The sequence below is a fragment of the Protopterus annectens genome, chromosome 12.part0 (assembly GCF_019279795.1).
Source record: "Protopterus annectens isolate FY-2018-M chromosome 12.part0, PAN1.0, whole genome shotgun sequence".
Taxonomy (NCBI): Eukaryota; Metazoa; Chordata; order Ceratodontiformes; family Protopteridae; genus Protopterus; species Protopterus annectens.
In genome coordinates this window covers 1417210060-1417237049 of record NC_056746.1, presented here as the reverse complement: position 1 = coordinate 1417237049, position 26990 = coordinate 1417210060, and positions in this window count along the sequence as shown.

Here is a 26990-nt window from a genome sequence, read left to right as displayed (position 1 = left end):
AGAACCCCCCCCCCATTTTCCTCTCTATCTCTTCGTGCATTAATTAGTAGACAATTTAACCAACAATGCTCCTCACTTCCACTTCTACAAATATGGTTTACATTGTTTTCTGGAATGCCCAAACTCCATCCATTGCCTACACCTTTGTTTTGTACAATCCTTGATTAAATGTGATTCATCCATACTGGAGTAATAATTTGTAAAGGAGGGAGTACACTTGACAATAAATTTGTATTTGCTGTATCCTTGGGCTCAAAATGGCTGATATTATTATGTATGAGCTCAGTATGTTGTTGAACAGAATATATGAATTTTTTTAACATAACCGAAGACAATTTTGTAGTTTCTTTTGGAATCTGTAGCAACATTAATTCACACTCTGCATTACATTTTCTAATACTGTTTTTAAGTTCTTTGCTGGCATGTTTCAGTATAGTCTTATAGGTTCATAGGTAAGTCCCCGGCTACCTGCCCTTATGGCCCATTTTATACTTAGCCAATTTCCCTTTTTATGCTCAAAATAACCTGTCACATATGGTTATAGTTTGGCCTTACAAATCCCATGGTCAATAATTATATATTACCCCAATGAGAATAACTGGGATCAGATCAAAGACAATTTGAGAGGACCCATGCATGGAATAAAACATTTAAGATCTGCCTCTGTCCATTAGTAGTAGAGTGGGCAGTGCTGTTTTTTCTGTTTCCCATCCACAAATCTACATTTCACTTGAAAATAGACAGGGATAAACTTTGTTTTATGTAGCTGGAGAGTCTGTTCTATAGCAGTGATATCCTGTGTGAGATTTACCTGTCCCTCAAAACCATTCTGTTGATGTTCATAGATTCATAGGTAGGTACTAGGCTATTGGCCCTAGGGCCTATATAAGCCTAGCCAAATATTACCCTGGCTTTTGCCACCCAAGAAAATTCTCAGCCTTCTATCTCCAAAATGAGGAACATTACCTCTCATAATGTGGAACAAATGGACAAAATGTGGAACACGTATTAACAACTTAGTAACAACTTCAACTAGGAAGCTCATAGGATGTTTAAAATTTGCAACTTTATACTTATAAAATGTTCTTTTGATGAATTAATATGATTCAATACTATTTACTATAAATTTCAGGTAAAAAATTCCTAAGTCTGAACGTATGACAGACTCTTTCAATATGGAACATCGAGGAACATGGGCTTTTTCAGATCCATAAATAAGGAATGTTCCTCATAATGAGGTACACTTGAGAGGCATGCAAGTACTGTTAGAAGAAAGGACAAAAGGGAAATGTTGTAAATTTATTTCTGAACACTTCTGAGGAAAATTAGGGATCCTAAACCACTGCACCCCACAATATCTGGAAAAGCCGGCAGCCTCCATTTACCTGCAAAGCTGTTTACTTCACCATCAGACACCATGTTAGGTAGCTTACACAGTGTTTCTAAATGGCTGTACTTTGACAATGCTACACTTAAAGAGCAGAGAAAGGAAACACATGCAGTTCTAAGGTGAGGTAATTCACATACAGCTTCATATGCATACCCGTGAAGAAACAAATATGGGGAAAACATGGACAAACTATTCAGATGCAAGAAAAAAGACATACCACAAGGCAGCTTAGCTTGATGATGACATCAGATGTGCAAGAAATACACTGTAGTGCAGCTTGATCACACAAGTGAGTATAGATCAGGAGCAATTTTAGGTCTTTTTTCACAGATGAAGAGGGGGACTGAGGAACAGTGGATTTAAAAGTGGTAGGACAACTAAAGATTCAATGGTTTTGAAGGATCTTAGATAGTTACCATCTAACTCAAGACAGAGAAATAGGCTGTGTGTGTTAACCAATAAATCTGTATTTAAAATTTCTTTTGATAACAAATACACAGAATAACATAACTATGTACCTTAGCAAACTAAATGTGGGTATAGAGTAAAGCAAACCCATAGCAACCGTAATGGTACTACATATTGTAGAACACAAACACACATGTACAGTTGCTATCAAATCATGGTTTTATATTGCAGCAGTATTCTGCTAATTCCAAATATTAGTGAGGTTATAAATCATGATGCAAAGTATAAATAAGTCAAAATGCTTAAGCTGTACTCAACTTACTCTTCAAAATATTTAAATCAAAGAGTTAGGCTCAGCTGTGCCATCTCATTTCCACGGCCACTACAAAAATGCATCTACAGTTTTAAAGCAAATTCCACAACTCTCTGTAAAGAAGCAAATATTTTCAATTATACAATAATGGCTCATTACTATTCAGAAATGTAAATCAAGCATAAACCAATAGAAAAAAATCTGACCACTGAAATTCTATTGAGCAGCAACAATTTCTATTGGTATATGCTGAGGAACAGAGTAAAACAGAAGAAAAATCAGGTACATTCTGCAAAACTAATGAATCAGAAACATACCTATCTTCCTGTATTTCTGCACTGCCCCTCAGAAAAACTATGCAATTAAAAAAAAAGAGAAAAAACAGCAACAGAGCTTGATTCTTCTCTGCTGCTTCTCCTGCATTACACTGATGTACTATACAAGCATGGGAACACAAGTCCCACATGCATGCATAGTATATCAGCAAACAAGGAGGAACATACATGGAGGAGCACTACAGCATGATGTACTATGCAAGCATGGGAACACAAGTCCCACATGCATGCACAGTATATCAGCAACCAAGGAGGAACATACATGGAGGAGCACTACAGCATGATGTACTATACAAGCATGGGAACACAAGTCCCACATGCATGCACAATATATCAGCAAACAAGGAGGAACATACATGGAGGAACACTACAACATGATGTACTATACAAGCATGGGAACACAAGTCCCACATGCATGCACAGTATATCAGCAAACAAGGAGGAACATACATGGAGGAAAATTACAGCATGATGTACTATGCAAGCATGGGAACACAAGTCCCACATGCATGCACAGTATATCAGCAAACAAGGAGGAACATACATGGAGGAACACTACAGCATGATGTACTATACAAACATGGGAACACAAGTCCCACATGCATGCGCAGTATATCAGCAAACAAGGAGGAACATACATGGAAGAACACTACAGCATGATGTACTATACAAGCATGGGAACACACGTCCCACATGCATGCACAGTATATCAGCAAACAAGGAGTAACATACATGGAGGAACACTACAGAATGATGTACTATGCAAGCATGGGAACACAAGTCCCACATGCATGCAGAGTATATCAGCAAAAAAGGAGGAACATACATAGAGGAACACTACAGCATGATGTACTATACAAGCATGGGAACACAAGTCCCACATGCATGCACAGTATATCAGCAAACAAGGAGAAACATACATGGAGGAACACTACAGCATGATGTCTATGCCAGCATGGGAAGACAAGTCCCACATGCATGCACAGTATATCAGCAAACAAGGAGGAACATACATGGAGGAACACTACAGCATGATGTACTATGCAAGTATGGGAACACCAGTCCCACATGCATGCACAGTATATCAGCAAACAAGGAGGAACATACATGGAGGAACAGTACAGCATGATGTACTATGCCAGCATGGGAACACAAGTCCTACATGCATGCACAGTATATCAGCAAACAAGGAGGAACATACATGGAGGAACACTACAGCATGATGTACTATGCAAGCATGGGAATGCAAGTCCCACATGCATGCACAGTATATCAGCAAACAAGGAGGAACATACATGGAGGAGCACTACAGCATGATGTACTATGCCAGCATGGGAACACAAGTCCCACATGCATGCACAGTATATCAGCAAACAAGGAGGAACATACATGAAGGAACACTACAGCATGATGTACTATGCAAGCATGGGAACACAAGTCCCACATGCATGCACAGTATATCAGCAAACCAGGAGGAACATACATGGAGGAACACTACAGCATGATGTACTATGCCAGCATGGGAACACAAGTCCCACATGCATGCACAGTATATCAGCAAACAAGGAGGAACATACATGGAGGTACACTACAGCATGATGTACTATGTCAGCATGGGAACACAAGTCCCATATGCATGCACAGTATATCAGCAAACAAGGAGGAACATACATGGAGGAACACTACAGCATGATGTACTATGCAGGCATGGGAACACAAGTCCCACATGCATGCACAATATATCAGCAAACAAGGAGGAACATACATGGAGGAACACTACAGCATGATGTACTATGCAAGCATGGGAACACAAGTCCCACATGCATGCACAGTATATCAGCAAACAAGGAGGAACATACATGGAGGAGCACTACAGCATGATGTACTATGCAAGCATGGGAACACAAGTCCCACATGCATGCACAGTATATCAGCAAACAAGGAGGAACATACATGGAGGAACACTACAGCATGATATACTATGCAAGCATGGGAACATAAGTCCCAAATGCATGCACAGTATATCAGCAAACAAGGAGGAACATACATGGAGGAACACTTCAGCATGATGTACTATGCAAGCATGGGAACACAAGTCACACATGCATGCACAGTATATCAGCAAACAAGGAGGAACATACATGGAGGAACACTACAGCATGATGTAGTATACAAGCATGCGAACACAAGTTCCACATGCTTGCACAGTATATCAGCAAACAAGGAGGAACATACATGGAGGAGCACTACAGCATGATGTACTATGCCAGCATGGGAACACAAGTCCCACATGCATGCACAGTATATCAGCAATCAAGGAGGAACATACATGGAGGAGCACTACAGCATGATGTACTATGCAAGCATGGGAACACAGGTCCCACATGCATGCACAGTATATCAGCAAACAAGGAGGAACATACATGGAGGAGCACTACAGCATGATGTACTATGCAAGCATGGGAACACAAGCCCCACATCCATGCACAGTATATCAGCAAACAAGGAGGAACATACATGGAGGAACACTACAGCATGATGTACTATGCCAGCATGGGAACACAAGTCCCACATGCATGCACAGTATATCAGCAAACAAGGAGGAACATACATGGAGGAACACTACAGCATGATGTACTATGCCAGCATGGGAACACAAGTCCCACATGCATGCACAGTATATCAGCAAACAAGGAGGAACATACATGGAGGAACACTGCAGCATGATGTACTATGCAAGCATGGGAACACAAGTCCCACATGCATGCACAGTATATCAGCAAACAAGGAGGAACATACATGGAGGAACACTACAGCATGATGTACTATGCAAGCATGGGAACACAAGTCCCACATGCATGCACAGTATATCAGCAAACAAGGTGGAACATACATGGAGGAACACTACAGCATGATGTACTATGCAAGCATGGGAACAGAAGTCCCACATGCATGCACATTATATCAGCAAACAAGGAGGAACATACATGGAGGAACACTACAGCATGATGTACTATGCAAGCATGGGAACAGAAGTCCCACATGCATGCACAGTATATCAGCAAACAAGGAGGAACATACATGGAGGATCCCTACAGCATGATGTACTATGCAAGCATGGGAACAGAAGTCCCACATGCATGCACAGTATATCAGCAAACAAGGAGGAACATACATGGAGGAACACTACAGCATGATGTACTATGCAAGCATGGGAACAGAAGTCCCACATGCATGCACAGTATATCAGCAAACAAGGAGGAACATACATGGAGGAGCACTACAGCATGACGTACTATGCCAGCATGGGAACACAAGTCCCACATTCATGCACAGTATATCAGCAAACAAGGAAGAACATACATGGAGGAGCACTACAGCATGATGTACTATGCAAGCATGGGAACACAAGTCCCTCATGCATGCACAGTATATCAACAAACAAGGAGGAGCATACATGGAGGAACACTATAGCATGATGTACTATGCAAGCATGGGAACACAAGTCCCACATGCATGCACAGTATATCAGCAAACAAGGAGGAACATACATGGAGGAACACTACAGTATGATGTACTATGCAAGCATGGGAACACAATTCCCACATGCATGCACAGTATATCAGCAAACAAGGAGGAACATACATGAAGGAACACTACAGCATGATGTACTATGCAAGCATGGGAACACAAGTCCCACATGCATGCACAGTATATCAGCAAACAAGGAGGAACATACATGGAGGAACACTACAGCATGATGTACTATGCAAGCATGGGAACACAAGTCCCACATGCATGCACAGTATATCAGCAAACAAGGAGGAACATACATGGAAGAACACTACAGCATGATGTACTATGCAAGCATGGAAACACAAGTCCCATATGCATGCACAGTATATCAGCAAACAAGGAGGAACATACATAGAGTAGCACTACAGCATGATGTACTATGCAAGCATGGGAACGCAAGTCCCACATGCATGCACAGTATATCAGCAAACAAGGAGGAACATACATGGAGGAACACTACAGCACCATTATACAATGACACCATTTAAGAAAGGTAAGCAATTTCTTTCTTAAATAATGTCTTTGGACAATAGCAATAACCGACTTCTGGATGTTGTTATAGAGGTTTAGATCCCCAGACTGAGAATGCCATTTGAGTTGCTAATGTGTAGTAAATCCATCTGTAATGGGTCATAGGATGGCTTTTATGCCAGACACAGGTCAATTCTTAGCAGTCTATAGGATATCGAGTATATACATTTCATCTGTCCAGATTTTCTCAGAATGTTCAGGCTTTTGCCTCATATTTTTGTTCTAGTCCTCATAAAAGTTATTGTTTTCTGGCAAATCACAGAGAACTGAAGTCACTAAATAATGACAGACATTTGAGTTGTAGACTTCATATAGGTTCATATTTTCATAGGTAGGTACTAGGCTATCGGCCTAGTCAACAAGGTTCCCTGGCATACACCACCCAAGAAAGTTATTTTCATGTGCCACTGTTGATAAGAGACACAGAAGTGATCCCCAGGGTGTGTTTCTTATTTCCCATTCACTCATCAAGATTTTTCTTCAAGAGTGCTACTGAAGAACTTTGCTTGACATACATGGGTAGCCTGTTCCAGAGTATGGGAAGTCTCTGGGACAGGAATCTATCCCTTCAGAATGTTCTGTTTATTGTGGTGACAAGGTTTAGGTCCCTAGAGCATGTAGCACAGCAGGATTGGGATTTCTTTAGGTGTAGCATGTCCAACAGCTCTGGGTTTGACATAGCTTTATATGTTAGGCAGAGATCACCTCGGAGTAGGCGATATGCTATGGAGTAAAGCTGGAGTTTTTTGAGGTGGTCAGTGTAGGACATTTGTTTGAGGCCAGTAATCCTCTTTGTGAGGTACTTCTGTGGCCTTTCCAGCTGTTGCAGATGTCTTGTGAGGTACATTTCAAAAGGGGTGTTGTACTCTATAATGGGTCTAATGAGTGTCGAGTAGAGGGGAACAATGACCTCTTTTTTCCTGGATGAGAACCCTTTTATGATGAGGTGTGCCACGTACAAGGACTTCCTGACTACTGTGGTGATGTGACTATCAAAGGAGAGACTACTGTCCACCTGGGTCCCAAGGTCTCTTATCACGCCTTTGGTGTTAAGTAGATTGCTGCCTATGTGGTAATTAATGGGCACAGAGTTTTTACCAAAGGGGATGACACTGCACTGTTTGGCATTGAGCTTGAGGCCATGGCTCTAACACCAGGCATCTGTCTCAGTGAGGCCCTTTTGTAGGATGTCCACATCATTTGGGGACTTGACTATGGCTCCTAGTTTACAGTCATCTGCGAACTTCATTAGCCAGAGGCCTTCTGAGTTAGCCTGTACTTCAGAGAAGTAAATACCAAACAGGAGGGAGAGGTCCCAGGACAGAACCCTGTGGTACTCCACTTGTCACTGCTTTGAGGTCAAATTTTGGAGTCTACAACTTTTACAGTGTGGGTTCTGTCAGTGAGCCAGTTGGAAACCCATCTTGTGATGTAGGGATTTATACCTAATTTAGTGAGTTTAGCTATAATTCCAGAATGGAGGATGGTGTTGAAAGCCTTGGCGAGGTCAAGATAGGCTGTGTGAACCACCTTACCCTCATCTACGGCTTTGGTGACTGCCTCAAAGAAGTCGATCAGGTTCAGGAGGCATGATCTGCCTTTTACAAACCCGAACTGGATGGGATCCAGAGTTTGGAGGTTACCAATGTCTTTGTTTATGAGTTCCATGATGATACATTTCATGGCTTTACAGACCAGGCTCGTCAGACTAATAGGTCGATAGTTCCTGGGATCAGTGGTGGCTCCCCCATTGTGGAGTGGGATAACTGTTGCTGTGTGCCATTCAGTGGGCAAAAAACCTGATGTGAGGCTGTTATTGAACATGGTGCTTAAGTGGGGAGCCAGTTCGTTCTGAAGTTGGTGTAAAACACAGCCTGAGATGTTGTCCAGTCCCATGGATGCTGTGTTTTTGGCTTTAGAGAGTGCAGCTTTTACCTGCGTAGTTGTGACTACAGGGACTCTGCATTCATCCTGTATAGGGGGTGGGGGGGGGGGTAAATTAGCACTGAACCTATCTGCCAGGATAGAAACAAAAAAGAAATGGCTGCAGGTAAAACCAAGGTGCAAAAAGTAAAAATATAAACACAATGCACTGAGGTAACACACAATAACGTTTAATGAAAACAAAAAGTAAAAGGCAGAGGTGAGCGCTTTCGCAACAATAGTTGCTTCATCCGACAAAGATCAAGTGAATAGCACTGCTTAAATAGATAACAAACCAATTATCTCATGAATTAATGATGTCATACACCAAAAGTTATTTAAAGAGACAGTTACAACATGAGCATAGTAGTGGTATGAATAAGATATAAAATGCTGAATAAATACTGCATAAAATACATTTGCATATGCATAAAATGTAATATAATAAAAGTAATAATAAAAATAAAAATGAGAATGGTGCATTGTGTTTATATTTTTACTATCTGCCAGGATGTTGGCAATATCAGTTGGTTCTGTAATTTCCGTTCCTTTGTGCTGTAACTCCTAGCAGATCTGGGTGTTGCCATCGAGATTCTTGACATAGTTATAGAATGCTTTGTGGTTGTCCTTGGAATTTGTAGCAATTTTGTTTTCGTAGCTAGCTTTGGAGGATCTTTCTTAACATGCATGTGGATGCAAACCTGCTATTCTAGCAACTTTTTAAGTGTACAAGAGCAGTATTTAAAATGTGTCCCTATTTCTGGGTCTTTGTGCCCCCATTATATTTGACTTTGTCCAAATTTCTTGAGCTAAGAGGTTGAGAGGTATGATCGTATAATGGCAGGACTTTGAGTCAATTCATGTAGGAAATGTTGTTTAGGACTTTTATCCTTTTTAGTAAGGTATCTCTGTGGGTGTTCCAGTTGCCTAATGTATCTGGACAGATATATGCCTAACGGAGCATTATATTCAATGAGTGGCCTAATGAGGGCTGTGTTAAGGGGGATAATGACATGCCATGATCCAAACACAATCCATTTGTTTATAATCTGTGTAATACAGATGGACTTTCTTACAATAATAGACACGTGTTGCTCAAATGTTAGTCTTGATGTAGGGGGATGGGGATTTCTTGCACATTTTTATTGTATTCCTTCATTTGTTCTATAGTTTATTAATATGAGAGTTCCACCAGAGAAGCTTATGCCTAAGTTTACCATTATGTTTAGGGCAGATGTATACTGACTTTTCTATGCAAATATTCAGGTGTTAGTAGAAGTAGGAGGGGAATATAGCCGCCCTCTAGGTTGGATCCATTTATATGAGATTTCTGGGAATTTTACAAGATGAAGCAGGTTTGCCTTGGAAAAGTTCCTAAAGATGGTCTCATTTGATGGCTGGTGAGGGTACTGCCGAGCCTGACAGTGGAGAAGACTGAGCTGTGGTAAGATTTAACGAGGGATGAGGAGGTATAACGTGGATTGCATGTACAAGCTATGTTGGTAAGGACAAAATCAAGGAGATCAGAACCATTAGTGGGTAGTTTTAACATTTACTCCTGTGCATCGGTATGAATAACATCTACGGAATGCTGAGATAACTATTGTTAAGTGGTGTACGTACACCAATTAATGCCTGGGTAATTGAACTTACCTGTCTCTTCCCATTAAACTTAGAATCTCAGAAACTCTGTGACTCTAAGGGAATGAAATGATAGCATGGCTTGCTACCTTGTTCTTTGGGCATTTCCTGAGCAAAAACATCTTACATATAATGGGCCATATGATGTGGGAGAAAGAGAGGCAAATTCTCATTGAAAGTATAGCAAAGAACCTTCTGTGGTGTGCTCTGAGGAAACTGACTAGATCTGAAATGCCATACATGGTGAAACAAGGTAAAATACAGGCATGCCATGCTTCAGTTATAGTAATGTAATGTAGCAATCATTCTGTAGGGAGGAAAATACAGTCTGGTATGAGGAAAAGTTGTGTTTAGGGCGTAGTAGTCCCATCATTTGAACCTCAGGGAAATGTCAGTGTTGTTTTGTCATAGGTATGTACACTATGTTGAGTTTGGGAATCCTCCCTTTAATTGCTTCATTTTCTTAAGTACTTTGGTGCTGCTGATTCATACACTCTCTGCCTGTAATATTACATCTCATGTTGTTAAGCTTACCATTCACCTTCCACTATGCTGTCTAACTGCCAGCATTCTTGCTCAGATGCTGATTTTTTGTTTCCACTGAGTTCAATCCTTATAACCAAAAACAATGCTTTGAATATCCCTCTAGACTGGAACTACCAAGAATGTACAGCATTAGTTTTAGACGCATAAGGTGTAAATTGTGTTTAGCTTACTGTGTGTTAACACAACAGTCCCATGATGGATATTTGGAACTGAGATAAATACTATTTAAGAACATTTAGGCACACAAGCCTGTTTTTTTATGTTTAATTCCATTCTTCAAGGGTTCTAAAAGAATAACATTTTTGTCACAAATAATTCTAATACTTTGGTGGAAGCTTCCTGTGTACATTTGACAAGCTGACTCTCTAAGACTGTTTAAGGATTTATCAGCTGCCTAGTGAGCACTAGCAGCTATCAACTAAAAATGTCTGAGTCTGTGTTCTATATTAAGCTTTAGGCCAGAACACTGGCAAACATCCCTATGTTGCTGAACTAACACAAGTTTTTCTGAGTCTTGCCCTCTGTAAATAAATATACAGTCTGCTTGTTGTTCTTTACTAGTATATCCTGTTTCTTTCCCCATGTCTGAATTCTGCTTGTACATACATTTATATTTAGAGAGACAGAAAAAGATATTAAGTCTGTCGCATCTCTCTAGCGATTATAGCTATGACTCCCTGCAGCTGCCATGTCAATCCGTCAATCCTTTATTCTTTCTCCATCCACCACAGGCTTGTTTAAACAAGTAAGTCATTTTGTTCTGTACCTTCCCCATTTAGGTGAACCCTTTCCATCTATCCACCACCATTTATTTGAAGATGCAATAAGGTAAAGCTCTGAGGTGCTACCAACCTGCATTATTTAGTCAAGGGCGTGATTCTGATTAGTGCCTGTTTGCTCATTGGCAGAATATGAGTAGCTCACTTAGCCACTGGGCCCTCCTACCTATTTTCAGGGGCATTCCCCTGAAAATAGGTAGGTATGTCTCCTGTTTTTACTTGGTTCTCAAAATAAATGTGTACACATGCATTCACGCATAGTCATTTGCTTTAGTCTAGATTGCTCACAAAGAAAGTCATATTCCAAAACTTTTGAAATGATGCCCCTTTTATTAAAAAAAAAAAAAAGGACATTCTGTAATATTATTGGCAACAACTGAATTCTTTTTTTAAAATTTTACAATTTGAGAGGGGCAGAAACAGTGGAACTAAAATGGTCAGTATCAACAAAAGTAAATGTATTTTTAGTTGTGGCATCTGTAAATTCTCTCATTATATAAGCAACATTCCATATTTCTTTTCATCTGCATACAGGGAAGGTCTATGCAGCCTATGACTGATTCACATGCATTTCTATCAATGTGATATATGTGTGGGGTCTTGTGACTGTTGATGCTCATTTTATGTAGGGGAAAAAAACAGACACAAAATTCAAGACAGGAAAGAAGATCATTTATATTCTATCAAATAATGCCTTGTGTGGACATATTAAATGTTCAGGTTTTAAAAACGTTTTGATTTTTTTGTATCAGATCAGGTTCATGTTAATGAATGGGATGACATTAATTTGTTGTTGGATATGAAAGAGGTTAACTGGCAAACTGATATGGCAGCCAACTTTTTTTTCTTGTTTGAATGAAATTCTCAAAGACTGTGCTAAAATCTAGGGAAATTAAATACTGTACTGTCCCATTTTAAGTTGTTAATTGAATGTTAACTGTCTGTATGATGCACCTTACTTAAATGATGGTTGTTGGAATGTTTGTTGTCTGATGAAATATATTTATGCTGGTAAGCTGAACAAAGGTGCTCATCGTTTTATTGTATTGTTTAAACTTAGCAATGGTGGCATGATCCAGTTTTTCTGTATTTGTTTTTATATATTTGTGGTTTGATTCACTACATTTTGAAAGAGCTGGAGAGATATTGCTCACTGGCATAACTTTGTTTTGCCATCAGCTCATTATTGCAATGGGCATATTCGGTTACTAAACTGAAGTGCCTCTTAACCAAGTAATGCTTCAAGGCATAGAAGGCCCACTTTATTGCTAGACATTCATTCAGTGGTTATGTATTTCCCTTCTTTACTGTGCAGATGCCTGGCTGATATAACGTGCAGGGTGCTCCTTGTCTTGGATATCCTGGTATTAGACCTACTTCTCATGCATTGTTTTATGGATGAATTCTTTAACAAAATCAGAAGTCACTAACACAGGTTCAGACTGCAGAAGTCTTTTCAGTTTATTAAATGCTCTATCAGCTTCAAGAGACCCTTGCAGTTCTCCCTTTTGTGACATCTGTGAATGGAAAGGCAGTAGTTACAAAATTAGTCACAAACTCTCTGTAGTACCCAGCTAGTCCATGAACAGTCTACCTTTCTTTTAATGGAGGGTACATATCAGTTTTATATGACCTCTGTTTTTTTCTACTTGCAGTCTTACTGCCACACTTCATATATGTGTACATATGCTGTAGCAATAACCAATGAATGGGTGTGATATATTGAAGATTTACGTAGTGATAGTGTGGTTTAATTATGAGGGCAAAGGCCGAGGTCCATTCAAGACTTAAAAAAACAGATTGCTGTGCATTTGTACAGGAATGGGAAGAGAACAGTCCAACAACTGAAAATACAGTTTGAAATGGCTGCAAAACTATGTACACATAATATGGAAGTTTCATATTTTGAAATCCAGGTTTAAAGGGAGAGAGAGACATGGGGCAGAAATGCAAGGAAAATCAAGTACATTTCTTTATTTTTGCATAACTTACCTGATTTTCTTTGTATTTCTGCCCCATCTCTCATATGTCTAAACTATCTGGATTTCAGATTTTGTACTTCTTGACCTGAACCATAGCATACTGTATATTAATAGAAGAAAGTCCGGGCAACCAGTCTTTTTTCTATTGGTATATGCTGGATTTTACAATGAGCATGCTGGTTGGGCTGACCAATCAGTGTACATGTTTTTGAATGTTATTGGCCAGTCATTGTATAATATGTATATAATAATTCCTATTGAAATGCAGTCAATTGCAATGCTGAGCCCAGAAATGACAAAAAAAAAAAAAAACTAGAAAGAAAAATCATTTGTTATTGTTATTCACAAGCACATGCCTCCAGCTCATTTACTATAATGGCCACATTAATGTACCAGAGTTTGTTGGTCACACACACACACACACACACACACACACACACACACACACACACACACACACACACACACACACACACACACACTAGCCACCATAATTTTAAAACAGGGAAAATGTATTAGTGCTCTACATAATGTGTAATGTCATCACTACTAGTAGATATATCCTTTGGCCTGCCATGCAAAATAAAAATACCTGTACTTGAAGAAAAACACATTATATTTGCATTTCTTTAAGTGCCTTTGCTCTCTCTGTGAACATTAGTCATCCTGTCACTTACAGAAAATGGAAAAAAGTTGGTTATGCCTTCCAGAGAACATTTGGGGTTGAGCACTTTCTTAAGTTTGTCTTAGTCTATGTAATCAAGGGCCACTTAATTTTATTGAACATCCGCAAAGGAAATTATTCAGGGGACCAAAATAAACTCCAATTATTAGTTAGGCTTGCCACCTTTTCAGATGCCCAAAGTGGAACATTGTAGAACTTTGAGATTTTGCAGGACAAAACATAACCACAGCCAGTGCAAAGGACAGAAATTCACTTTTTTGTGAAATAAAAGCTTATTCTTCTAGCATTTGAGTTGCTTATGCAATTTCATATTACAGTGGCACAGTGTTGTAGCAGTAGCATTGTTGGCTCACAGCAAGAGGATCTCCAGTTTGATTCTTGGCTGGGGTGCCTTCTGTGTGGAGTCTCCATATCCTCCCTGTGTTTGTGTAGGTTTCCTCCAGGTGCTCCGGTTTCCTCCCACATTTCAAAGACATGTGTCTAGAGCATTTCTCTCCAGGCCTCCACTGAAAATTGGCTTTGTTCCAAGTCTGACTTTCCCAGTAAACAAATGTTAAAATAAAATAAAAATCTGGTGTTTCAGATACAAAATAACTGCTTTATACAACAATTACAGAACATTTTGGAAATATTTTTGTCCTAAAATGTCAGGACATTTGCCATTTTTAGTTTTTATTTTTTTCTGCAGGACACAACTGTGCAAAGAAGGACTGTCCCTCTCAAAGAGGTAGAGATGGTAACCATAATATTGGCATGTAACTATTTAGCCAGTAAGATGGCACATAGCTAGCTTTAGTAGTGCTTGGGAATATTCCTTTTAGTGGTCCCCTGCCTCCCCAGCTCTATATTTTAAGAGCAAAATAAATAAATAAATAATACATGCACTATCTCGCCTCCCATCTGCTCATCAGTGGAAGAGCAGAAAAAAAAAAAAAAGTCCATAGTCAGGTTCCTGGGGCTCCTGAAATGCAGTAGCCAATCAGGTCACATTTCTGCTCCCCGTCCTCGAAAAAGAAAGCATTCTTTTTTCCTTTTAAACTATAGCAAAGTGCTTGCTACAAACACAACAAGCAATTGATATAGTTTATACATCCCTATAGACCTAGTTGGAAAAAAAAAAGAAATCGATGTTTATTTTACTTTTAAACTGTAGCAAACTGCTTACTACCAATGTATCAAGCAGTTGCTACAGTTCAGATCACACATGCATTCTGTTTATGCTTAAAATATCTTTTTTTTTTACTTTTAAACTGTAGCAAACTGTTTGCTACAATATTGCTGCAATGTAGCAAACAGTTACTATAGATCAAACAAGGAGAGCTACATTGCTCAGGTTTGACCACAAATGCAATACTGGCTTTTAAAAGTCAGGATGAGCTAAAGAGCAATTGGGTGATGGATGGATTGGATGGCTGACCCATTCACTCCCACTAACAATTTGTACCCAGGACAACTGCCCCTTTCACCCTGCCCTAGTTATGCTACTGTAGTAACCGAACATATGAGTTAGCACTTCTGGGCAGGAGGGTACCCAGTGTAGGAATCTGGGACAAGGAAATGTAAGGTTGGGGCAAGTAGTTAAATCTATGAGCTGGATGAAGCCAAATGAGCTGAGCCATATTTGGCAGATGATTTCATTGAATCCATTTCAGTTAAAATCCATTTTGCCTAGCCTAATTGGAATGACTAATTTATTTCTGTCATTTTTGTTGTAGTTGTTGTTGTTTGTCTTTCGGCTTTTCCCGGTAAGGGGTCGCCACAGCGGAACTCTGGTCCACTAATGATTGGCAGTAGATTTTTATGAAATGCCGAGGTGCCAGCTCAACGCCCAACCTTCAATGAAGACACGCCCATTTACGCACGCATGTCTTTCGAATGCTACCCAACCATGGGGAGGACATGCAGACTCCACACAGAAGGCACTCCCAAGCCCAGCCGAGAATCAAATGGGAGAACCTCTTGCTGTGAGGTAACAATGCTACCGCCATTGTAGTACTGATAGTAAATTCAGGTAAGCAATGTTAAATGATACAAGACATAGGTACAAGCTTCAGTGATTGTTTACTTTAGGACACACAATCTTAGTTTGTGTAGGTGTGGTAACAATTTGACATACTGATGGGTCTGTCAGTTAAGCATAAGTGTTTGTGACATTATTTAAATGTTATTCTAATTCTGTAGTTGTGAAAAGTTAAAAGTTTAAGAAGGTTAAAGTAAAAAAAAATTGAAACTCTAATTTTGAGCATTACTGACTTAATGTCTGAGAAAGGTGACTATATACATCCAGCAAGGGGCTGTTGCCCCCTCCCATTGCTATACCCAATTTTAAGTGCCTTGTGGTTCTATGGTTGGGGGGTGTGGGCATTATGTTGTCTTTCTTTTTAATCTTTTATCTTTTTAAGAACAACTTGTTTTCACTTCTTGAAAATAAGAGACAGGAAGTTCTAATTACAGTTTCAACCCACATCACACCATTGGTGGTGCTCACTACTGCGCCTCCTTGTGTGCTAAGATAAACAATTGCCCAAGCTGCTGGCGACTTTGTTGTACCTGTGACAAGGTACTCAACACTGATCTAGTCATAGAGACTATTAGTATCACAGTAGCTCATTGGTGTTCCTGCCATAACACATCGACATCTGCCTTCTCCTATCTGTATACTCACACTAGTGAGACATTAATACTCTGTATGCTCACACTAGTGAGACATTAATACTCTGTATACTCACACTAGTGAGACATTAATACTCTGTATACTCACACTAGTGAGACATTAATACTGCTCTCCAGCATCAAAGAAAAAAATCAGCATTATACTGCAAAAATCATTAAGTTTCCACAAAGGTTGGTCAGCCCATTGTCAGTCACTCAGGTTTATCGACCAGCCAGCCCTTCAGCTTCCTAAGTTACTAGTTAATCTTAATTTGCCATCATCACAGCTGGGTGCTGCCTCTGTGCCAGTGGGCTGGATACTGTTTAATCCAAGGATAGCCAAAGACAAAACCAGATGTATTGCCATTAACGGTGTTAACAAAAGGAATATTTCATCTTCAATGAGGTACTCTCAGAAAGAAGTGGTTTCCTTTGATATGCTGAAGCTTGTAATGCCGAGAGCTGACAGACCAAAAACAGAAAAGTTTGCAAATCCAGAAGATAGACTCACTAACACCACTTTCTTCTTTAAACTCTGTTTTTTTTTTTGCCGGGGCACAAGCCCCCCCACCTGCACCCCCAGTGTAGGAGATAAGCCTTCCACATCACCTGAACTTGTATATACCAACTTCGAGATCACCTTATCTCAGAGAAAAGGGAATTTTCCTGGAAATGGCCATCTTGGACTTGCCATATGTAAGTCTGATCTTTCAGACATTCAGCCTCCATGTTTTGGGACTGGCTGTAGTAGGTTCCGACATTTCAAATGATTACTGGAATATATTACATGCAATACAAACAAGTCAAATCTAAACATCTTCATATAATAGGATACTAATGCAGTTATTACCAGTCTGATTAGTAAACTCTAAGCAAACTACTCATTAATCTAATTAAGCATTCCTTATCAAACTTATCTGTACTGTATCTACCACTTGCTGCTTCTGCTGATAATATCAAGGAAATTGGATCAAACAAAATATATACATCTCTTATACATTAACTAACACTAGGTAGAGGGAAAGAAAGTGATTAGTCAAAATATTTTTAGTAAACAATTTATAGAAGATTAAACAGTAAATAAAGACAGAAAATGAAAAGAGAGAGAATGAGTCATTTATATATTCATTCATTCATTCATTCATTCATTCATTCATTCATTCATTCATTCATTCATTCATTCATTCATTCGTTCATTCATTTATTCATTCATTCATTCATTCATTCATTCATTCATTCATTCATTCATTCTCCCACAGGAAATAAATTGCAAGAAAGCAATCAAACACCCTACTTCCCTAATAATTTTACCCTAATAAATACAATAAAATAAAATAAAAACAAATAAAAATCTTAAGCCATACGAATTCCATATGACATGGTTTGTCTGAATTGTGGTAGAGGTTACGGAAAGGGTTTTCCTAAGGTATGGTGTAGGATTAAGGGCAGGGGCAAGAGCAGGATTAAGGTTAGTCTACTTTAGTAAAGTTAAACTAATATACACTCAAACTGTTTAAACCAAAAACAAAACTGGAAAGCAGAACCAAGCTGGATAAAAACGGCACAGACTGTTTTATTCAAGGTAAGCGCTTTCAGCTAAGCAAATGCCCAGCCTTCATCAGACAAAAGTCACTCCACACAGCTCTGTTTTTATATAAAAAAGTAATTCACATTAATTAATCATTAATAAACCAATCACTATCATGAATCAATTTAAAATGGTTACACCTATAATCATCATATTATAAAAACTTCCTTTCTTAATCTTGTTAGTCAGTGTAAAACAAATGTTTACTCAAAAAACACCTATTCATACAAAAAAACAAATATAAAGTGTATATAATACAACAAAGTTACAAACTACATTAAAAAAACACACAGTAACATAAAAAACTGAATGCTTAAGGATAGTAAAATAAATAAATACATTATTCAAAGAAAAGCTGTCTCACATTAAAGTTGCTATAAAATGCTATACAAATTGCCAAATAGCATTTACCTAACAAGAGCTTTAAGTTTAAGCACACACTTTATGGATGCAAAATCATTTAACCCTGGGGGAGATGAGCACATGTTCTAATTTGCCAAAATAACTCTTGCTCTTCCAGATACAACTGCCAGGGTCCTCCTCCTATATCATTTCTAACCTGGTACAACACACAAAATGCAAAACAATGATCAGGGACATCTAAAATGTGCCTAGCAAGTGCATTTGTGAGGTCCTTCCTACCTATGGCATACAGGTGTTCATAAATTATTTTCCTTATTTTTCTCTCTGTTTTGCCTATATAGAAGGAAGGACATTTCTCACATAAAGCTACATATATAACTCCCTGTGTATCACAGTTGTAATTACACTTGATAAAATAATTTTTCCTGTTAATGTACACTTTCTTTTCATTGTGAATAAATTTACATTGTGGGCACATACCACATTTTCGCATACCCTTTATTTTATCTTTTGGTTTATCTACGACCATTTCAACAAGGTTTTTGAGGTTGATACCCCTTCGATATGTGTATTTTGGATATGTACCCAAAACCTTAACTAGAGCTCTATCTTCTAGTATGATGCTTCAGTTCTTAGCCACTACTTCCCTTATAAATTTAAAGTCCACACTGTATGTGAACAAAAAGTTAATTCTAGAGTGAACATAGGAATCCGTATTCATGATGTCATTATTAGTTCTACCCATCAAGCCTCCACCCAACAAAGGCATAAAATGCCCAGTGGTCCTTTTGCCCTGAACTTCCTGCAACTTCCCCACAATAAGACTGTCAGGATACCCTCTACTCAGAAACATTTTAATGATATTGTCACATTCCTCAATAAAATCAGTATCATCTGAGATCATTCTCGCAGCCCTGACAAATTGCCCCTTCACTACACTCCTTTTTTGATGGAAGGGGTGACAACTAGAAAAATGGAGGTAACTATTTGAATGGGTTGGCTTTCTGTAAATTAAAGACTTAAATTTATTATTAGTTTTGTCCTTACAGATTTTAACATCCAAAAAGTTCATTTCATCAACTCCTATGGAATACGTAAATTCTAGAAAGTCAGTCATTCCAGAAATATTGTCAATAAACTCAGGGATAAGATTTTGCGGGCCCTTCCAGATAAAACACATGTCATCTTGGTATCTAGTATACCAAGTGACATGTTGTTGGTACAGTTCACTATTGGACAGCCAGTTACGTTCCCAAAATGCCATAACACTATTAGCAAAACTATACCCACAGGGTGACCCCATGGCAATTCCTATATTTTGGAGAAAAAACTGGTCTTTAAAAACCAGAAAGTTGTTAGATAACACTACATCTAGTAGAGTTTCCACTAGATACATCTGTATATTGGTGGCTTTTTTAGCTAACATGAAATTTCTTGTCCAGTCAATACCTAATTGGTGAGGTATAACTGTATAAAGATCTTTAACATCTACAACCAGAAAGATCACATCCGAATGGTATTCAATTTTATTAAAATTCTCCAAAAAATCCCAGGAATCTTTACAGATCTGAGGTTCCCCCTGGATGAATGGTTTAAGGATACCATCAATATACTTGGTACAAGCATAAGTAATAGAACCCAGTCCGTCCACTATGGGCCTTAAAGGGGATCAATTAGATTTTTGTGAATTTTGGGTGTGCCAAAAATGGTAGGAACCTTTGGTGCTGGCATGGAAAAATAGTGAAAGGTGTTACAATCAATACTACCCTCTAGAAAGAGATCATCCAACACTCCCCTGATTTTCTTATAGGCTACATGCACTTCATTAAGACTGGATCTCAAATATGTATCAGATTGTAAATGGATGAGCATTTTGTTTTCATACACATATTCGTCCATGAAAACCAGATCCCCACCCTTATCTGGTTTCATGACTCTAACATTACATTACATTCATTAAGAAGTGAGATGAAATCTAATTAATGTTTGGATATGTTACTTCTTATTCTCAAATCCTGTATGTTGTTATTAAGTCCAGCCCTAAAATCAATGTCACATAATTTTTCAAAAATATTCAACCCAGAATGCAGAGGTGGGTTGAATACACTTGACACTCTAAAAGAATTAAGAAATGCAGGTGTATTTCCCAAAGACACAGCCAAATTCAGCTTACGGACATACAGTTTAAGATCTATAAGTGTTTTTACAAGATCACTCCTTTTATCTGGAATGAACGATAAACCTTTTGAAAAAAAGTCAATCAGGGGTTGCTCAACAGTTAGGACAGTGTAATTATATATCTTAAAGTCACTACGTTGGGTTGTAAGGATCTCAGGTCCTATCTCTAAAGGATATGTCATCTCCTCCGTTGGTTTCCTTTTCTCTTTCTCTGTGGTTGATCCCTCTTGTTCAATCTGGTATTGTTGTCCTGAATGTTCCTGTCCCTGGGAAAACCCTGCTCATTATCAATATGAGCACATTCCTGATTTTGGTTTTGACCATGTGCATTATTTGAATTATTTTGGCCCCTAATACGTTCACTTCTGCGCACAGGCGTTTGTTCTTGATTAACATTATTAGTATCTGAAGTAGTAGAATTTTTAGACTTTTCACCTCCCATAGGTGAATTCTGTACTACCAAACAGGGAGGGGGGTAAGCTTTATTGTTTGCATAATCTGACAAGTCTCTGTCCATTTTACGTTTTTTATTAAGAACCAGTTTAGAAATAGAAGCTTCAATACTTGAGAAAATTCTCAGATAGTCATATTTATATCTCGAAAAATCATTATCTTGCACCAAGCTAGACTCCAAAACTTCAAGTTCCTCTTTGAGACCAATAATCTCAGTTCCATAAAAATTAATTAAAGACAGCAAAAATTCAAAACCCTGTTTATCAAAGAGGGTTAAAAGTTCTTGATGGAAAACAGAATTGCATAGCAATCCTGCAGGATAATGCCACTGTCGTAAGCCCTTAGGCACAACTTTCTTCGTGATACATTCCTGCAAATAAGCAACTTCTAGTTGCAATTTTTTACAACGAAACAGTTTATGGTCAAAAGTATTCAATCTGTCAACAAAGTTACTCTCCGACCGCTCACTGTTTGTGGCTGTCCCCTCTGAATCATTAGATACTTGAAAAAAGTCTTTTTTACCCAAGAAGTTAGCCATTGTAGGTAGAGCAGCAACATTACTACCTCCATTAACGTTTTCCGGTAACTCATTAACTGGACCATACAAAACCTCTCCACTACGTCTCCTGATGTTACCACTACAATTTGGCTGCCCAGAAGATGCGTTAGCATTATTAGCTTGTTGGGAAGTAAGCTGATTCACCAGACGCACTGCAGGGAAACCAGACGTTTCAGAATTACCTCTGGAAACTGCAACTGAATCAGCATGGTTCCCTTGAGTGCACAATTCCACCTTTTGCAATAACGCTTCCACTCTATTTAAAAGCAAGTTAACTAGAGTGGTCAAATTTCCTAAAGCATTCTCTTCATTTGAATTATTAGTAAGAATAACTTCTCACTCCTTGTCCTGCGAGAATAACAGCTGTGAATTAGTCCCATTATGCCCTCTCTCCATTCCAGCTTCTGTGTTTCCACTAGCCATTACGAAAAACAAACTAATATACACTCAAACTGTTTAAACCAAAAATAAAACTGGAAAGCAGAACCAAGCTGGATAAAAATGGCACGGACTGTTTTAGTCAAGGTAAGTGCTTTCAGCTAAGCAAATGCCCAGCCTTCATCAGACAAAAGTCACTCCACACAGCACGGAAGTTCACAATCCACTTACTCTCCCTGCATTCACTAATATTTTCAGTGTCACCTTTTCTTACTCCACTATATATATGCTGATATTGAGCCTGGCTTGAATAACATCATTCCACTGAAACCTATACTAAAAGCTAGAAGACCAACCATTATCCAAGCGCTTATCGTTTGGAATACAGAGGGACTGTTTTATTTTATACCAAGATTTTAACTGAACATGAAGATTTTAATAATTTTTTCTACAATAAAAGGATTTTAACTGCCACTAAAGCCAGAAGCTCCTATTTGAACTGGTTGATTGGTTAAGTTGTAATTACAGTTTGCTATAGTTTTACAGCAGCTACTACATCTTCAGTGTGGATACTTTGTATATCAGACTTGAAAGATTGGACACCATGAAACCATCATTTTGCTACAGTGTAACTGCATTCACAGTGTGGATATCTTGTAAGTGCATTTAATTGAAGCATTGGAAATTCATGCAAGTTTTTATATCTATGCTGCACCTTTACAAGTCTTATATCATTTGATTACACTACCTATTTCTCAAGAGAATCATACTTCATTGGCCATCATTGTATAGCATTTCATTTTGAGTACTGTTTTTACTTGTTACTGATAGCTGTACTTTAGCATTAGGAAGTACGCTCATTACATAGCTTTGCATATTGGACTCATCAGGCTAATGGAGAGAAAGTTTCCAGGATCTGTAGTCGCTCCTCCTTTGTGGAGAGGGATGACTGTAGCAGTGCGCCATTTGGTAGGGACAAAGCCTGAGGTGAGGCTATGATTGGGCAGGGCACACAGATAAGGTGCCATTTCACTCTATAGTTCGTGTAGAACACAGCCAGGGATATTATCAGGTCCCATAGAAGCTGTATTCTTGGCCTTGGACAGTGCTGTTTTAACCTGTGCAGCAGTAATACTGGGTGAATGGCAATCTACTGGTATTGTGATTGGTCCTTTGGGGGGGGAAGAAGGGTAACGTTGGCAATGAATCTGTCAGACAGTATATTTGCAATATCTGTTAGCTCGGTATAGGAGGTACCATTGTGCAATACTGCTGACCAAATCTGGGTATTGCCGTGGAGATGCTCTATATAACTATAGAAGGCCTTGTGGTTGTCTTTACTATACGCTGCAATTCTGTTTTCATAGCTAGCTATAGAGGATTTGATGAGGGAGCTCAACCTTTTGTTGAGGCTGATAAGGGAGTTTTTCCAGTCTTGGGACATCACCTTATTCCACATCAGTTTCCTCCTTCTGCTCTAGAGTTTGTTTATGGCAGGGGGCCACAAGATTGGCTTCATTGACATATACCTGTTCTCATTACCTTTTACGAATTTATCCCTTAATCAAGCTTATTTTCTCTTGTATCATTCCAAATTCACATCCCCTTTTTTCTCTTTCTATATTTGCTCTCTTCAAACATATAACAATTTTAGCAACGTGCAATTTTTGACTCTAAATATGAATGTAGTAAAAGGAAACACAGTCTGTATAGTAGAGAATGTCCATTCTATCATATAGAAGATCAAATACACATACCCTTTACCTCTGGAGGAAGTTGTCTCCAGGGCAACTGTGTGTCTCCTCCAGCAACATAAATATTAAAACACTGCTGTTGCCCCCATCATCTTAGGCAGTGCAGTGATGTTGTTCTGCTCTTCTTTGTCTCAGCTGCTTGTCCCTGCTTGTCCCTGACCCTGACCTTTGTTTGGGGTGGTGATTTCACTAGCTAAATTTTGTTATGTGTTACTAACCTATGCAGTCAGATTATCACCTGCCTTTTTTGAATATTTATCAAGTAATAGTATGTGTTGTCTTAAGGCACCCATAGACAGGTAGTGTCATATGTTATATATTGTTATATGTTATTTTCCTCACTCTGGTGTGGGTTAGCAGTTTTTACAATGATTTATGGCAGGTATTAAAAAAAGAAGATAAGTAATATATATTTTAACAGCTGACCACAGTCAACAGCTATAATTTGGTTGCTAGTTTATTTGCCTTAAAACTGTATTTTTAGCTTTGCATTATTAGTATTTACTAGTTACTACTTTTATGTCTTTTCATTTAATTAACACCATTAATTTATTTTAATTACTGGCAGTTAGGATTCTTGGTATTTCAACACCCTTGCAACTATACAGTAGTTCACAGGGTGTTTATTACTATGTCTAATAATTTTATCAGTAAAAAACCCTTCAGTTAGGCATTCCCAGGTTTTTATGCATATAGGTTTCTGTGACTCTTTATTTTGCCAGATTTCTAAATACACTGAGGGCAGGATTCACAGAGCCTCTGTGTAAGAGTTATAAGGCTTACACGGAGGCTGCAGTTAAACGGTGTGACATCAGCATGTCATGCATATGTATGAGGGCATGCTGAATCACACCTAAGGCTATCACGGTCTGTGTAAGACAGTAGGGGGCGTGTCCGTAGGACAAGCCCTGCAAACGGACACGCCCCCAGAAGAGTAAAAGTCCCGAAAGTAAACGCCCACGACACAGTCCGTGTAAATGTGAATAAACACAACACAACACATTCCCCCATAGACTATGAACATAAAATGTATAAATGAACATCTTATATTTTTTTTATAAGTTGTAAAGATGTTTGCCCGTAAGTGCGCTCGTTTGCGCGGGCGTGTCCGGTGCTTAGCCACAGTTAGCAGTCAGTGGAAAAGCATATAAGAGCTAAATTTGCAAAGTAAGCTAAGAAGCAATAGCATAGCGGTAGAGACGTTGGCTGAAGAGCAGGCAGTCATGGTTCGAGCCCCCACGACATCAATTTTTATTTTTAGTGAAATAAGCACAAAACAATTCCCTGACATATATGTACATATATAAAATTATATTTTATGTAAAATGCAATGAAATGGGCCATGAATTTTGAAGAAATGTGAGATAATAAAAAAAAAAATGTCAGATGAGCTACAGTGTAACAAGTTGAGGATATCTGCCTGTAGTTGAGCAGTGTTTCAACAGGTGTAAAATGAGTGCCCGTAGGTGAGCAATGTTACAACAGGTGTAAAATGAGTGCACGTAGGTGAACAGTGGTTTAATAGGTGTAAAATGAGTGCCCGGGGTTGAGCAGCATTTTAACATGCTGAAACTGTGTGCCTCTAGCTGAGTTGAGCGTAATATGCGTGCTGACAGCCAAACCATGCATAAACCAGCGTGATCCGTTTGCGTGGAGCTGCGCACCGCACCAACAAGCTGACGGGCAACGTTGAGCAAGCTGTATCAAAACTGCCTTTACACAGACACACCTCCTAGCCTGTGTAGACAGTCATAAAATATAAAAAGCAATGGTCAGGTTTGAACCCAGGATACCATGCACCATAATCAAAGCACTGAACCACTAAGCCATGACAGTTGCACTTAGAACTGCAGTAATAGCATATATATATATATATATATATATATATATATATATATATATTATATATATATATATTATATATATATATATATATAATATATATATATATATATATATATATATATAATATATATAATATATATATATTTTATATATATATATATATATATATATGTATAGGAATGAATAGAAAGAGGAGCATGACAAAGCAGGTTTTGTGAAGCTGATACAATTCCAAAATGGCCAATCACAGATAAGTGCGGGAAAAATGGCATATATAAGCCCCATAGGCGGAATACACAGCATAACCGATTGTGGAACCGACTTGCAGCCAGGATGTCAGGTGTAGGAGAGGGTAGTTGCTTCCGAGCACAGAGGTGGGGCATTGAGGAGTCCAAATATATGGTTTGGCTCCTCGTCCATAATCATGAGGCCCAACTCATGCAGGGCCAGGTCCTGTGGGGAGCATATAGGGCTGAGGCGTGGGACCGGTTGGCACATGATCTCACCAGTGCCACAGGAATACCAAGGACTGGTGAGCAGGTCCGTCACCACCATGCGGACCTGAAGAGACGGAAGCAAGACCAACTGAACCATTGGATCCAAGAGGCCCGGCAAATGCCCAACGCCCCACTACTGAGTAAATTACATGTAATTATGTATGTAAGAAATTAACCTAGCTGATATTATGGAGATGTGTATTCCAATATTACTTCATTTATATTACAGCTGCAGGTGTCCGTTCTGCGAACCGTCGAGCCTATGGCGATAGGCTGGTGCGGTTGCACCACCAGGCAGGTCAGTAATTCTCTCCCTGTAACTGTAAATAAATATATAAGTATGACAGTTAGCAAAAGAGTGTAGTGTAGTCACTAATTAATAAAATGTGCAAGTAACAGTGTAAGAGAGTTTGCAAGTATTGCTTGATTACAAAAGTGTGATGCAGCCTGTAATCCAAACATAAAAATTTAACAAGTCTGAAATAAAGATGTCCCACCTGTAATATAATAGTACATAACCTGCAGCAGGCTGAAAAGTACAGCTGCAGAAGCTGAGTAAAACACATGTGTGAAATATATCCCTGTTGAAATTTTGAAACATGATATAAGTGAGA